Source organism: Heliconius melpomene, chromosome 1 (assembly GCF_056956725.1).
Source record: "Heliconius melpomene rosina isolate 202511_hmr_F chromosome 1, ASM5695672v1, whole genome shotgun sequence".
Lineage (NCBI taxonomy): Eukaryota > Metazoa > Arthropoda > Insecta > Lepidoptera > Nymphalidae > Heliconius > Heliconius melpomene.
In genome coordinates this window covers 7,357,333-7,370,703 of record NC_140389.1, presented here as the reverse complement: position 1 = coordinate 7,370,703, position 13,371 = coordinate 7,357,333, and the positions used below count along the sequence as shown (strand labels likewise).

Genomic DNA, 13,371 nt, shown 5'->3' with positions numbered 1-13,371 from the left:
CGTTCCATTCAAGTAAGAGTGAAAATGTTTTCTTGTATTCATTTATACCCACAATTAGAGTATTCTATAAGACCAATTGACGGTAGTTCCAATTATTATTTGATCATTCATTAAAATCGATGGATACACTGAATTTGGTAATAAATAATGAGCCGTGACATTTAAGCATATACGTTGCGTCAATGTTTACTTAACCGGTAGCACGTGTTTGTGGGAACAGAGGGTTTCGTAAAAAATACATTGGATGGAGAGTCATGATCACTTCAGTTTGTTTGCTCTACGTTTTTTTTTTCATATATTTTTACCAGTTTTTTCGTAAAACACCTGCTGTCAAACGGCTACTTGCTCTATTGATTGGCGAGTTAAGTTTTTTTTTTTAATAATATTGCGTGGTGTACCTTAAATAAAGAGAAGGCAGTAGTGTTAATTCACTCCACTACCTAATTTTTACGTAATAATCAAAGCATTGCGGGTTAATTGCCAACTCTACGCCGTGCTTTACCTTGTTACCAGAGGGAATAAATGTAAATATTTAGGAAAAATTCCCTCGAGTGGTATTCGAACCCACAATCATTCCGTTCACAGTCATACGCTTGTATCACTGCGCTACAATGGCCCAGATTTTTTCTCGTAATATTTTTTACCAGTTTTCAAAAAGCACCTGCCGCCAGACGGCTACTTGCATCTCGGTCGATAAGCGAGCTAAGTAAAACACCATTAAGTTAAAACATTAAAGAGAAACTTAAAATTCTGGTTTAAACTGATTTTTATGGTTCTTTTTATTATGTATGTATATATTTAGTTATAAGTAACTTTAATAGCATTAGTTATTTTATTATAAAATACTTAATTGAGCTGTAAATTTTAAAGTTATGATCTTAAATATGAGTCTATATAGTGGATATTAAAGTTATGAAATAATTAGTTTTAATGAGGTTGTGTTTATGGTTACCGCATCTGATGTAACTAGTATTTTAATAAACTACGTATACGGTAAAATGAAGAATAAAAAATACACCAAAATTACAATGTTATTATAATCTTGAAAATTGAAATATAAAATAAATAAACCAGCTTCACGCTGTATCCCGCATATTTATAATTTTTATAATAATTAAGTTCATAGATAAAAAAAAAACAAAAAGTAAATAGATTTTTTTGTAGATCAGATAACAAGATTCGAAGATTGCAAATTGAAATGTTTCCAATGCCGAAACTACCTGTTAGATCCGCATAAAAAGTAAGCCCCGTCAGTCTCTGGTAAAGTGTTAAACTGTACAACTGACGGATATAGAAAATAACTATTTTTTTGCAATAACAAATATTATATTTATAATAATTAGCAGGGTCGGCCCGTAAAGGCGATTGTTACGGGTTCGATTCCCACTCGGGGAAATTATTCGCCGCTACACACGCAATGTTGTGTGTGTGGAGATTGTGGATCGGTATATCTTAACACTAGGTTTTCTCAGCCTACCCGCATTATACATAAATGAAGCTGCTCTTTACAAATCTTTAGTAAGAGTAGTCAATAAAAATATTTCAATTAAGAAATAAATTATAAGAAAAAACTAAGTCTTAAGTAAGCAGTTTTTAATATTTTAATTAATTAAATATTCATACACCCGTATATTCCTTTTATCTTTTAATCCATAAATGAGCTTTGTACATAACTATAAAAAGATAATAAAATATGATATAATAATGTTACTAAGGCCGTGGTGGTATCGTGGAACAGCGTAAACTCTAAACGGGGTGGTATTATTTTCTTTTCTAAAATAGAGAGAATAGAATTTGAAACCTTTAAACGTAGTGTATTATTTTAATTTTGGTTTATTTCTCTTTTCCAATTTGGTTTATATTCTGTACCGCTATGGTTATGCAATACTCAACATAACCAAATGGACAAAAGAAGAGACCCAGAGTGACGTGTCACTACAGCCTAAAGATATATTATATAATAACATTAGTTCCCATACATAGCAATAACAAGGCAAGACAAGTAATAGCCGCAAATAAGGGTACCTAAGTTCTTGAATAAATGATAGTATATAAACATTGTAATAAAGATTAACTAACGGTCGTTTGTTGTATCGGGAACAAATTGCTCGACCCTTAAACTATAATTATGCAACATATCAATTAACCGACGCCAGAGATAAGGGGAGCACTAGAGATTTTATATTAAGTATACAAGTATACATATGTGCTTCTTTATATGAACGTATTATCGCCAATCGGCGTTTAGTTCCGCCCCAACATACGCATAGCAACGTAGGCAAAGGGGTCTTAGTGTTAAGACACTATCTTCCCCAGTTTTTCCCTAATTTTGGAGAGATTGCTAGGTGATTGAATTAGAATTGAAAACGTCGCGTTTTATCTGTTGCATTTACATTATGATAAAGAAAAAAAAAGAAATATAATTCTACCATTCTTACAATAATGAATGGAACAATATGTTAAAATACAACCGTAATCCATTTATTACAGCATCTAATACGATTAGTTCGAATAGTCATTTATCAGCCGCCGCCTGTCCTAAACTAACGTAAAGACAACATTTGATTTTCCGCAAAGTTGTTAGGCATTATGGCTGAAAGGGCCTAGGGATAGACTAAGGGTGTGTAGGTACGTTCTCAATATTAGGTATATTTTATATATCTATATTATATTCTAATTAAATAGGTGTCATGACACATGAGAGCACATTCGGTAGAATGATTTATTCCCTCGAAAAATTCCCTCGACAGTGGGTTACGGAGTGTCTTAAAATTACATTCCATCTACTCTATGTGCAGCGTGAAGTTAAAAAGAAAACGGTAATTTTAAAAAAATGTATAAATAATGTATTTTCTTAATCCTATAATGCAATTCAAGTAGATATATTTCAAATATATTATTTATCTGGTAGTCTTTACATTTCTCTACAAGTCTTTTTAAAGGACTAGTCAGATTTGTTTCCAACTTTTTTTACGTAAGTTGACCTTGTATAAGTTTTTTAAAGTTGAAATTGCCCTCGACTAACGCACAGAAGCCGTAGTATACTGTAGTGAAAAAAATGTAAACAGTGTTAAATTTAGACACGTGCTCAGAATTAAAAATATTTTCATATTATTATTTTTCGTTATAGCTTCACGCTCCCCGCACATAGCACGGTAGGCAGAGGGAACGGCCGAATTCAGGAGGCATTGCTTGTTGAGTAGCGGATTCAACGCCGGGCTTGTTGCTAAAGCGGGGAAATGAAAATATTAAACATTTCATTCCTTCGAATGGGAATTGCATCCAAAACCTGTCACGTTTTAGTCTACGAGTGGCCTCATATTATTTTATTTTGTTAACATCTGTACAGGGAGATTTATTAGTATGAAATAAAACTTTAAAAATGTTAAAAAAAATTGACGTAGTAATACTACATTTTAATATGACGTTAAGTATTAAAATATAATAAATAGGTGTCTTTAATGTGTAGGTTTCTAAGAAACGCTTACAATAGCCGTATATGATGAATTTGAGATTGTTTATAAATGTCAACACCTCTATAGGATTATTATTCAAGACATTATGTGTTGAAGGGCAGAAATCAACGCAGCTTTTTGTCTACTATATCGAAGAAATAAAATTAAATACAAAATGAGTGGGGGCCACACAAAGGAAAAGGAAACGTGGCGGTCTTAAACACTTTTGGAGGCGTTCAGTGGCAGTGGAACTGAAAGTCATTCTGCCGATATGATCCGAGGCGAAGCGAATTCACCAGAATAGAGCGCCATGGCGGAGCTCTGTGGAGGCCCTCTCTCCCACCTGGCTGAGATAGGCCAATATGTCAACGGAACCCACCACCGTCAGGTTACAGTCAAACGCTGTTCCTCTGCGCCGTAACGACCTTAACTACATTAAAAACATAATACAATAACTATTTCAACATCGCCAAATTATAATAACAATGTTTCTAGCCAAAACCCAGTCATTGTATACGTAAGCTGAATAAAACACGCGATACGTCAAAATATTCCAAGTCAAATTACAATTGGTGCCCACAAACCACTGGACTCGTGCCAAAATAATCAAGCAACGAAAAGAACGAATGCGTATTATATTTATTTATTTCATTCGTCCCGTTCTTTATTGACCGAATGACCGTTATCTTGTTAGAGACTGAAATTGCAAACTTTTTTATTATGTTTTTTTGCTTTGAATTAATTGAAATGTGTGTTAAAATATTAAAAATTGTTTTTAGCTTCACGTTCTATCCCGCTCATCGCAAAATAGTCAAGGCGAACCTAGAAACCCACTGATATTGAGATGGCGTTCCCTACTTTCCATCAAATTCTGGAGGCCCTGGATGTTGAATAGCAGTTCTTAATCAACGCCCCAAAAAATAATTATTAGAGCTAAGCAAAAAAAACTTTAAAAATAAAACTAAAACGTTTTCCAATGATTAACCTAGTTCCAATATTTATCAGTTCATTCGGTCATTTAATTGACCTTCAAAAGAAGTAGCTCGTGAATGGTTTGTTATAATTTTGTTCATTGCATTGTTCAGTTCAGGCGATGAATCAAAGATTGGTTTTGTGAAAGCCATGTTTCCATTCATTTGAGATTTTAGTGGGTCGAGGGAAATTAGACATTGAAGAAGTGTAACGATCAAATGTTTAAGATTAAAATTTTAAATTAAAAGTACTGTTTGATTTGTTATTTATCATTTGTTTCTATCATATTTAAATTGATCTACAGCGATGATTTCTATACTTTTATAATTACTTACTAAAATTATAAAGCTAAAGAGTTTGTTTGGTTGAACGCGCCAATCTCAGGAACTACTGGTTCAAATAAAAAACAAATTTTGGTTGTTTGCTCTTATGCTGGGCTAGGCTGGGTGATTATGTCGATGTAAACCACTGTGCCTGCAGTCAGAGATGCCTCAAGCTCTTCCTTGGGCCATGGCTCACAGTCACATATATCATTAGTGGTTTTTTTAGCTTCACGCAGTATCCCACACGTAGCAGGGTACCTAGTGGTAACACACTATGTTCCCGTTAAAACACTTTCGTTGCCCACTTTCCATCGATTTCCGCATTGTGTGTTGAGTGGCAAAAGTCAACGTCCCACTGTGTCTCATTACCAGAGTGAAAAAATAATCATATTAAATATATGATTTCTCCGAGTGGGAATCGAACCCACAACCATCGCGTGTACAGTCACACGATTGTGCCACCGGGCCACAACGGGCCAAAACTATACACTTTCTATTTTTACATTTTTAAAGTATAACACAATTAGGAAAGAAAAATACGTTTTAGAAAACATAAGTAAAAAGTATTATACATTCTATTTATTATTTACAGTTTTCGTTTTATTTTAAGTCTTAGTTATTTCCGGAAACAAAAGCTTGTTATAAATAGTTTGGAAATGAAAAACAACAAAATGTTTAAATACTTTATACCTAGTTCACTGTTATTGAATTGCACAAATACCACGCAAAGAAAATCTAATATAGCGCCAGCAAAATAAGTAATGAACATTTCGTATTCGAAATGTCTCATTCTTAATTTTATTTATACAGGCTAGGTTTCTTAAGATAAAATTCATTTACTTGAAAATATACGTTATCAGATTTTTAAGAATAATCAAAATTTTCATTTTTTTATTACCGGAGAGGTAATTTTGAAATTAATTTCAGTTTTTTAGCGTTACGCTTGTATCCTGTACATAGCATGATAGGCAGACGCAACCTGGGACCCTAGTGTCACTAAGACACTCCACTCCCATTAAGACACTTCTGTTCCCCATTTTCCACTGAATTCTGGAATCATTGCGTGCTAATGAAGTTAATAGGTTTATTCTTATGGAAATGTCAGCTAACATATAGACACGTATTAACATAATATATACAGGTGTTTTTATAAATTATTACAATATACAAACAATATTATTTAGAATATTATGAACCGCTTTCTTCAGTCAAAACATAATAGTTTTTAAAGGAATAAAATATTGTAATATTTGTTTTAATTACTAGTAATGTACCATACCTATAAAGAAGCTTTAGAATCATCTCGAACAAGTATACATCCTCCTAATAGGTATTTATGTCTAATGCAATTCATAATAATTATTATGAATGTTTACTTTGCGTTGTTCAAGACTTAGGTAAGCGTGACTCACCGACTTCAAGGTTAGGAGATTAAGTTAAAAACTCTGTTTACATCAATTCTATTAACATACATTTTTATTAGCAGTGTTATTTCATTTGGAAACATCTTTAATTTGTATGTGTTTATTTTGTGTTAATTTTATCAATAGTGCATGTTTATAAGACAGTTTCTTTGGTAAACTAACGTAGCAATATAAATAAATTTATACTATTTTATAGTTCAGTAGATTTTATGTCTCAAGGTTTATTTACGGAACATTTTCTCGTTAGTACGTTTTGCGATAAAGACGACACAATCACAAACAACCTTGAAATTCAATTCTCAATAAAATATAATACAAATAAAGAGAACGAAAACATACCTCGACTTAGGAATCCAGATTAAAAAGTAAAAACCATTAAAAAGTATTTCCAAACAAAAAAGCACAGTTCACTCGCTCACAAGCACGGAGCACATCACTACACTAAAAACAATTTATTTATATATGTATCTATATAGTTTAAAATAAAAAGAACTATACATTCATTCCACGTGAACGGAGTTTTTGACGTCGCTAGTGACGTACGCACGCCCGTACTCGACGCGGTCCGTCGAATGACTGAGGGGAAACGGTTGAAACATTCGGCGCATCTGGCTGCGTACTCGCGAACTGAACGTAAAATTGTGAAATAGATTTAATTAATTTAATTTTCTATATTTTTAAGGATATTTAAGTATTTTTATTTTAATCATTTTAATATAATTATTTATGAGGCCAGTCGTGATGCAGGGGCATAAAGAGTGACTGTAATCGCGACTGGCTCTGAGTTCGGTTCGATTTATGTTTCCATTTCTTCGCTCTGGTGTCGAGGCAAAGCGCGGCGTTGAGTTCCGCCACTCAACAAGCAATGCCTCTTGAATTCGGCGGAAAGTCGGAAACGGAGTGTTTTAACACTAGGTTTGGTTTTGGTTTAACGTGAAGCTTATTTAATTTCATAAATAAAACTGTATTATTATAAGACGCCGTGCTTTGTCTAAAGCAAGAATATGGAAATCACTGACCCAAGTGGGAATCGAAACCAAAACTAATGCGAATATACTCAGACGCTATGCCGTTATATATTTTATTTCAAGTTAGCTTAGCATTATTTATATACGTTGCACACGTTCATTATAGTAATGGCTCTCTGGTATGAAATTAACACATATTTATTTTTAAATTAATAAAACAAAAATCATCAAATTAACCTAATAATGTCTATCTAAAAGCAAATTTTATGAATAAAATTTAAAGTTTTGCTGAATTTCATTTACTGTTGCCTAAAATTGGACTAATGACGTATTATTTGAATTATAAAGTTTGTGTAATAAATATAATACAGCGCAATATACAGCGAATTTATAAAAAAATATTTGCTAACAAATCGCTTCTGTTTAAAGTATGAAAATATATATATAACCATACGAGGGTTGTAGTTCAAGTCTCATAGTTATTATTGTTATAACGCTGTTTCTTATATATCGTTGCAAGAAAATTAAAATAAAGAAAATCATTCCCTCAAGCGGGAATCAAATCCACAACCTTCGCGCTTACAGTCAGACGCTGTCCCACTGCGCCACAACGGTCTCAACAACATAACACAGCTTTCTTACGTAAGCCCAATAATATGTAGGTAAAACTGCCTTTATAAAAAAAATGTTTGATCAGCTGGTAATAATACTCTATTGTAGTTCTCTGGTGCTGCCAATGTTCATGGGCAGCGGTAATCAGTTAACACCAGTAGACCCGCTAGAGTTTGCCTGGTCTTAACATATACAGAAGACTTCAGTGCTTTTCGAAGTTTCTATATTTGTATAAGTAATTGTATATTAAATTTAAGAGACCATGGTGGCGCAGCGGCACAACGTGTGCGAAGGTTGTAGGTTCAATTCCCACTTGGAATAATGAAATAATTTTATTTCGTCGCTCTAATCGAGCACCCCCACTCAACATGCAATGTTTGAAAAGTTTAGTGGAAAGAGGTGAACAAAGTGTCTAGTGCACTAGATTGCCTCTATCTACCATGCTAAATATGTGAATGTTGTTGTGTTGTGCATGCATGTTTTTTTAATCTATATTTTAGTTAAGAAATATTTTGTAACCCATCAATAAATAATAAAGTATGTACTCACCAATTTTTATTAATAAATTCATTAAATTTTCCAATTTTATTTACTAGCCAATTTGTTGCACAGATAATATAGAAAGTGATAATCTGTCATGTCCGTAATGACGTCGGCTGACATCATAAAGGAGCGTGCTGTACAAAGACCACCAGCATTCAGGTAAATAAGATAAGGTGTGAACAGCCTTTTATCCTAAATTGTCAAAGGAAGTCCTGTTTCTAATGTTACATTTGTAAATGGTTTTTTTTTGCTAAAGCATTCTTTCTCACTTAGCAGGGTATGCAGAGGGAAGCTAGTGTTAAGACACTTCGTTATCCACTTTTTGTGAGTGAAAATCGAACTCACTATCGTTGTGTTTGCAGTTCCACTGCACTGCGACGGTCTCATTTTATATACAAAAAATATATATATTATAAACTTATAACTTTTTTATGTATATATATATATATAGCGAACATTATATGAGTATAATAATTGTAAGAACATTATATTATTCTTACAATATATATATTTTTTAAATATTAGAGCAACATTAATTAAAAATGTAAACAGTAACATTTATGCATTGCATTTCCTTTAAAGATATTGCATATTTGGTGAAGACACCAAACGCCGCTCGTTATCTAGGTAGGCCGACATATTACCGTTATTTAAAATATATTATTATAAATATATACATTTACTTTGACTGACTGAATATTTTTGAAGTGAAAATTCAGAGATAAAGTATGGAACAAATCTTATAGCAGTATTAAAGAAGACGTCACATTTTCTGTCACTTTGGGCTGTCACGTCACGCCTTCGTTAATATTAATCGCTATATTACTATAGTTAACTTTTTAAGTTAAATTTATTATTACTAGAATTCGGGCTTTGAATTTATAATTGATAAAACTCATTTTCAGTTTGAATTGATTCAATTGATTTTTGTCAATAGAAGAATTGAAGTTAATATCTGTTATTGTCATTGTTCACAAATTATTGGTTCAATTATAACTAGAAATAACAATAATAATTTCACAGTATTATTGGAATACAATAATTAAATAAAGGAACAGTAAAAAATAGATTGATGATACTATTTTCATTCGTTTGTAAAATAATAAAATAGCTGTAATTTGATATGAATTGATTAATTAGTGAACAATAAAAAAAATCAGCTTCACGCCGTATCCCGCACACTGCAGGGTAAAAACTATGTTTGTACTAAGTGGTTTGTTATCATGATATGTAAGTTATTTTTATTATATAAATACACTAATTAATTAATCGAGAGGCTAGTCGTGAAGGGGCACAGATTGTGGCTGTAACACCGACTGGTTGTGGGTTCGATCCCATTCGAGGATATAAAATTTATTTAAATTTATATTTCCATTTCTTTGCTTTGGTGTCGAGGGAAAAGTGCGGCGTTAAGTTCCGCCACTCAACACGCAATGAAGAAGAAGAGAAATTTTTGCAACAGTATTCCAAAATCTTTGCCTGCCTTTTAATCTTAAGATGATCTAACTACACCCAAGGGCTCTAGCAAACTGAACAAGAAGTTGGACAATAAAATGATTTAAATATTTTATATAAGACACGCTTTTTCGTGAATTCTAAATTAGTTAGACATTATTGAGACGAAGTTGACCTAAAAAGGCTTAATTCTGGGGAGAATTTAGGGCTACGGTTCATTGAAAATAACAATTAAAAATAATTCTATTTTCTTGTACAAAAAACCTTAACTAAAAATAACTTGTTATATTTATAAATATCCAATATAAGTGATAAAACAAATAAGATCTTTTTTAAGCTTAATAATCTTTTAAATGAGAATTAAGTTCCTCCACTCAACAAGCAGTGCATCGAAAATTTGACGGTAATTATTTACCCCTATTCCCTAATTCCCTAGTTCCTAATGGAACGGAGTGTCCTAACACTAGGTTCTTCTTCTTCCTGGCATTAATCCCGGCTATTACCAGGGTCTGCCTTCCTACTCAACCTACTCCACTTTGCACGATCTTTTGCGTCCTCGGTGGTTAGACCATTGGCTCTCATGTCCTGCATCACGACATCCAACCAGCGCTTCCTTGGGCGTCCGGGAGGTCGCGCCCCAGGAACTGGCATAGCAATGTCCTAACACTAGGTTACCTCTGCCTAACCTACTCTTAGTGGAACACAGCGTGCAGCTGAAAAAAAATAAGCTAATTACAGAGCAAACTAAGAACAATGCAGTAGTAAACGTAATACACGTCTACCATCGTTTACAAAACTTGCATAAAGACTTACAAAGTTAGTTGAATGCATTATATGGAAAGTATGGTAAGTGACGACGAATTCAGTGAAGATACTAAAATTCCCAGAGAACTGAGCGGTACGTAGTACGTAGTCTACTTGAAACTTTGTTTCGTATTGCAGCTCGTGTTATTATACTTTTAAGTTTTGCACGTTTATTACTTTTGATATAATATTTTACAAAAAATAAAAAATATATGTTTTATTAATATTAATAATTCTTAGCAAGCGATTAAGTAAAGCTTGAGTAATGGCCATAGTGAAGTGTTTGGTTTCGCTTCTCAACACACAATGTCTCGAAAATTGTATGGAAAATGGGGAACGGTGCATCTTAACGCTACGTTCCCTCTGTTTACATATATAGATTTAAGGTGAAGCTGAATGATATCAAATATGCTATTGTAGTATACTTCATCATGAGCTATTGGGAGGGAATGTTTTTTTTTAAGTTTAACTATTTTTATAATTTAGTAGGTTTATTAAGCAACACACTCACAGATAAGGTAGAATAAAAAAATACCTAAGCATTTTATAATGTAACAATAATATTCATTCCTCAAGTAAGCATGTTACGCCTACAATATACGAAATCAACTTCGTCCCGCTCGTACACAAATACCAATTCATTATACCTCGTGAGCTCTTCGCGAAGTTAAATTAAAAACAAATGTTTACATCGGTGTCGTTATATTGGAAAAAGTTTCTATTACAATGATTTTTTTGAAGAATTCTCAGAACAAAATAATTATTACATTGCTTAAATGTTTTCTTTTCTTTTCTTCTTCTTATAGGGATCTAGGAACAAAAATAGAAGGAAACAAATCATTTGAAATTCTCCAAAATAGTTTACCAAACATCGACCTAGTTAAATCTCTCTTTTAAGATAACTGCAAAGATTAGATAGATGTCGTGAAACTAATTTATTAAATATATTCTCTTAAGAGACAAGATAACTGTAAAAACAGGATTGCATGAAAATTAAATGCATATTAAACTTTAGGAAAGACCAAAATTATTGGTTTCATTATCCATCAATAGAAATAAAAATCCAATATCCATTTAACACTAAATTCAAAAAGACCAGCTTGAAAATAGTGAAGTCTTAACCAAAAGATGCTAGCAGGATGTAATCACATATTTATAGCGTAGTTAGGAATTCCTCCTTTATCCGAGCTCTTATCTGAAACTAAATCTCTAGTTTGAAGCGAGCTATTAGAACCTTACTGGGCATGAATGAAAATGTATTCTTTTCCACGCTCAAACAACTTTATAGTTGGGGTTTATTAGGTTATATAAGTTTTAAATTATGATTGAAGCCGTCGTAGCGCAGCTGATAGCGTTGTATGTCGATAGTGAAGGTTGCAGGATCAATTATCATTCATTCTCGTTTCTTTGTTCTGGTAATAATGCAAAACACAGTGTTGAGCTTCTTCAGTCTAACGCAATATTTCGGAGAATGAGAAAGAGAGTGTCTCAACACTCGGTTTCTTTTTCTTGTAAGGAAACGTTTCTAGCTGGAAGAACGGTAATCATTCTTACGATGTGGGTAAGATAAGACATTTGGCCATATTATTATGTAGGTACCGTTTGATTGATTGTGATGATTGTGGCCGGCTCGGTGAAATTTATTGTTTTCCCTATTTCCCTCATGTGTCATAATTATTATATACCGAAAGAAAGACTGTGGGATCTCTTGCTGTATGGCGTTGGTTTCGGGTTCGATTATCCACTTAATAATCACATAATATTAAATGATAATGAATGAAAATAAGAAAATTCTTTCTACTCGTATAACAATCACAATGAAACAAACAAATATCTTAACAAATTAATGAATTACAAATAGATACCCGTATCCAACAATCTAACAAACATTTTGGGGTACGTTACTCGAATGCTCGAAGATCTGTTACCTAGATATAAACGAGGGCTTACAGTATACAAATAAAGCTAACATAAAAATATTATCACACGAATATCGACTTATTTTCTAAGCAGACATAGCATATATTCCTATGTTATAATAAAATAAGAATCTACACTATTTGTACGTGTGATTTCAATAAACGAAACCCCTCAGAACATAAATAATGCATGTCGAATTATATATGGAGTCCGAGATAAGGATCGATAATAATACAACAATTCCGCGGGCATTGTAATACTTACATGACTTTAGATATAAAACGTATGGTTTTGGTTAGCCATATTTGTAGGAGTTTAGGTGCGATGAACTTGAAAATTTTGGCACGTTGAAAAAAGTTAATAAAAAATGCTAGTTCAGCTTGAACTAGCATTTTTTGGTTCGAATCCTTGTGGTTCGAGTCCTACTCGCGAGACGATATTAGTCATTCCCTCGGCACCAAGAACGCGGCGTTGTGTTCCTCCATTCAACTCGGATCGTCTTGAAAATTAAGCGGTAAGTGGAGAACAGAGTATCTTAACACTAGACCCCCTCTGATTACTGTTTGCTAAATGCGGCAGCGTGAAGGTAAAAAGCTTACGGTTCTACCTACTATTATATTTATTTTTCCAATATAACAACATTTTTAATATGGATTGATTGATTACATTAAAATTTCGAGATTCGAGATAATTTCAAGTTATAATTTGTGGCGCAGGGCCACAACCGCACAAATTGTGACTGTAAACTAAAAAAAACCTAAAAAATTGGAAATTAGAAAAGTTTAACTTAGTGGCCTTGAAAACTTAATACATTGTAAAAAAGAGAACCGCGATCAAATCCTATGAAGTTTAAAATTTAGAAAAAACAACGAATTAAAAAAGATCTCAGTAAAAT

The 13,371-nt window shown here is 32.8% G+C and overlaps 1 protein-coding gene across 1 annotated transcript in view; it reads right to left on the bottom strand.

The window, feature by feature from the left end:
* The window catches only part of LOC146541147 (uncharacterized), a 261,208-nt gene extending 254,467 nt beyond the window's left edge, over nt 1–6,741 (bottom strand). Inside the window, exon 1 of the mRNA XM_085207431.1 lies at nt 6,514–6,741. The gene's annotated coding sequence lies outside the window, so the exon portion shown is untranslated. The remainder of the gene's footprint in view (nt 1–6,513) is intronic.
* Between the last annotated feature and the right edge of the window lie 6,630 nt (nt 6,742–13,371).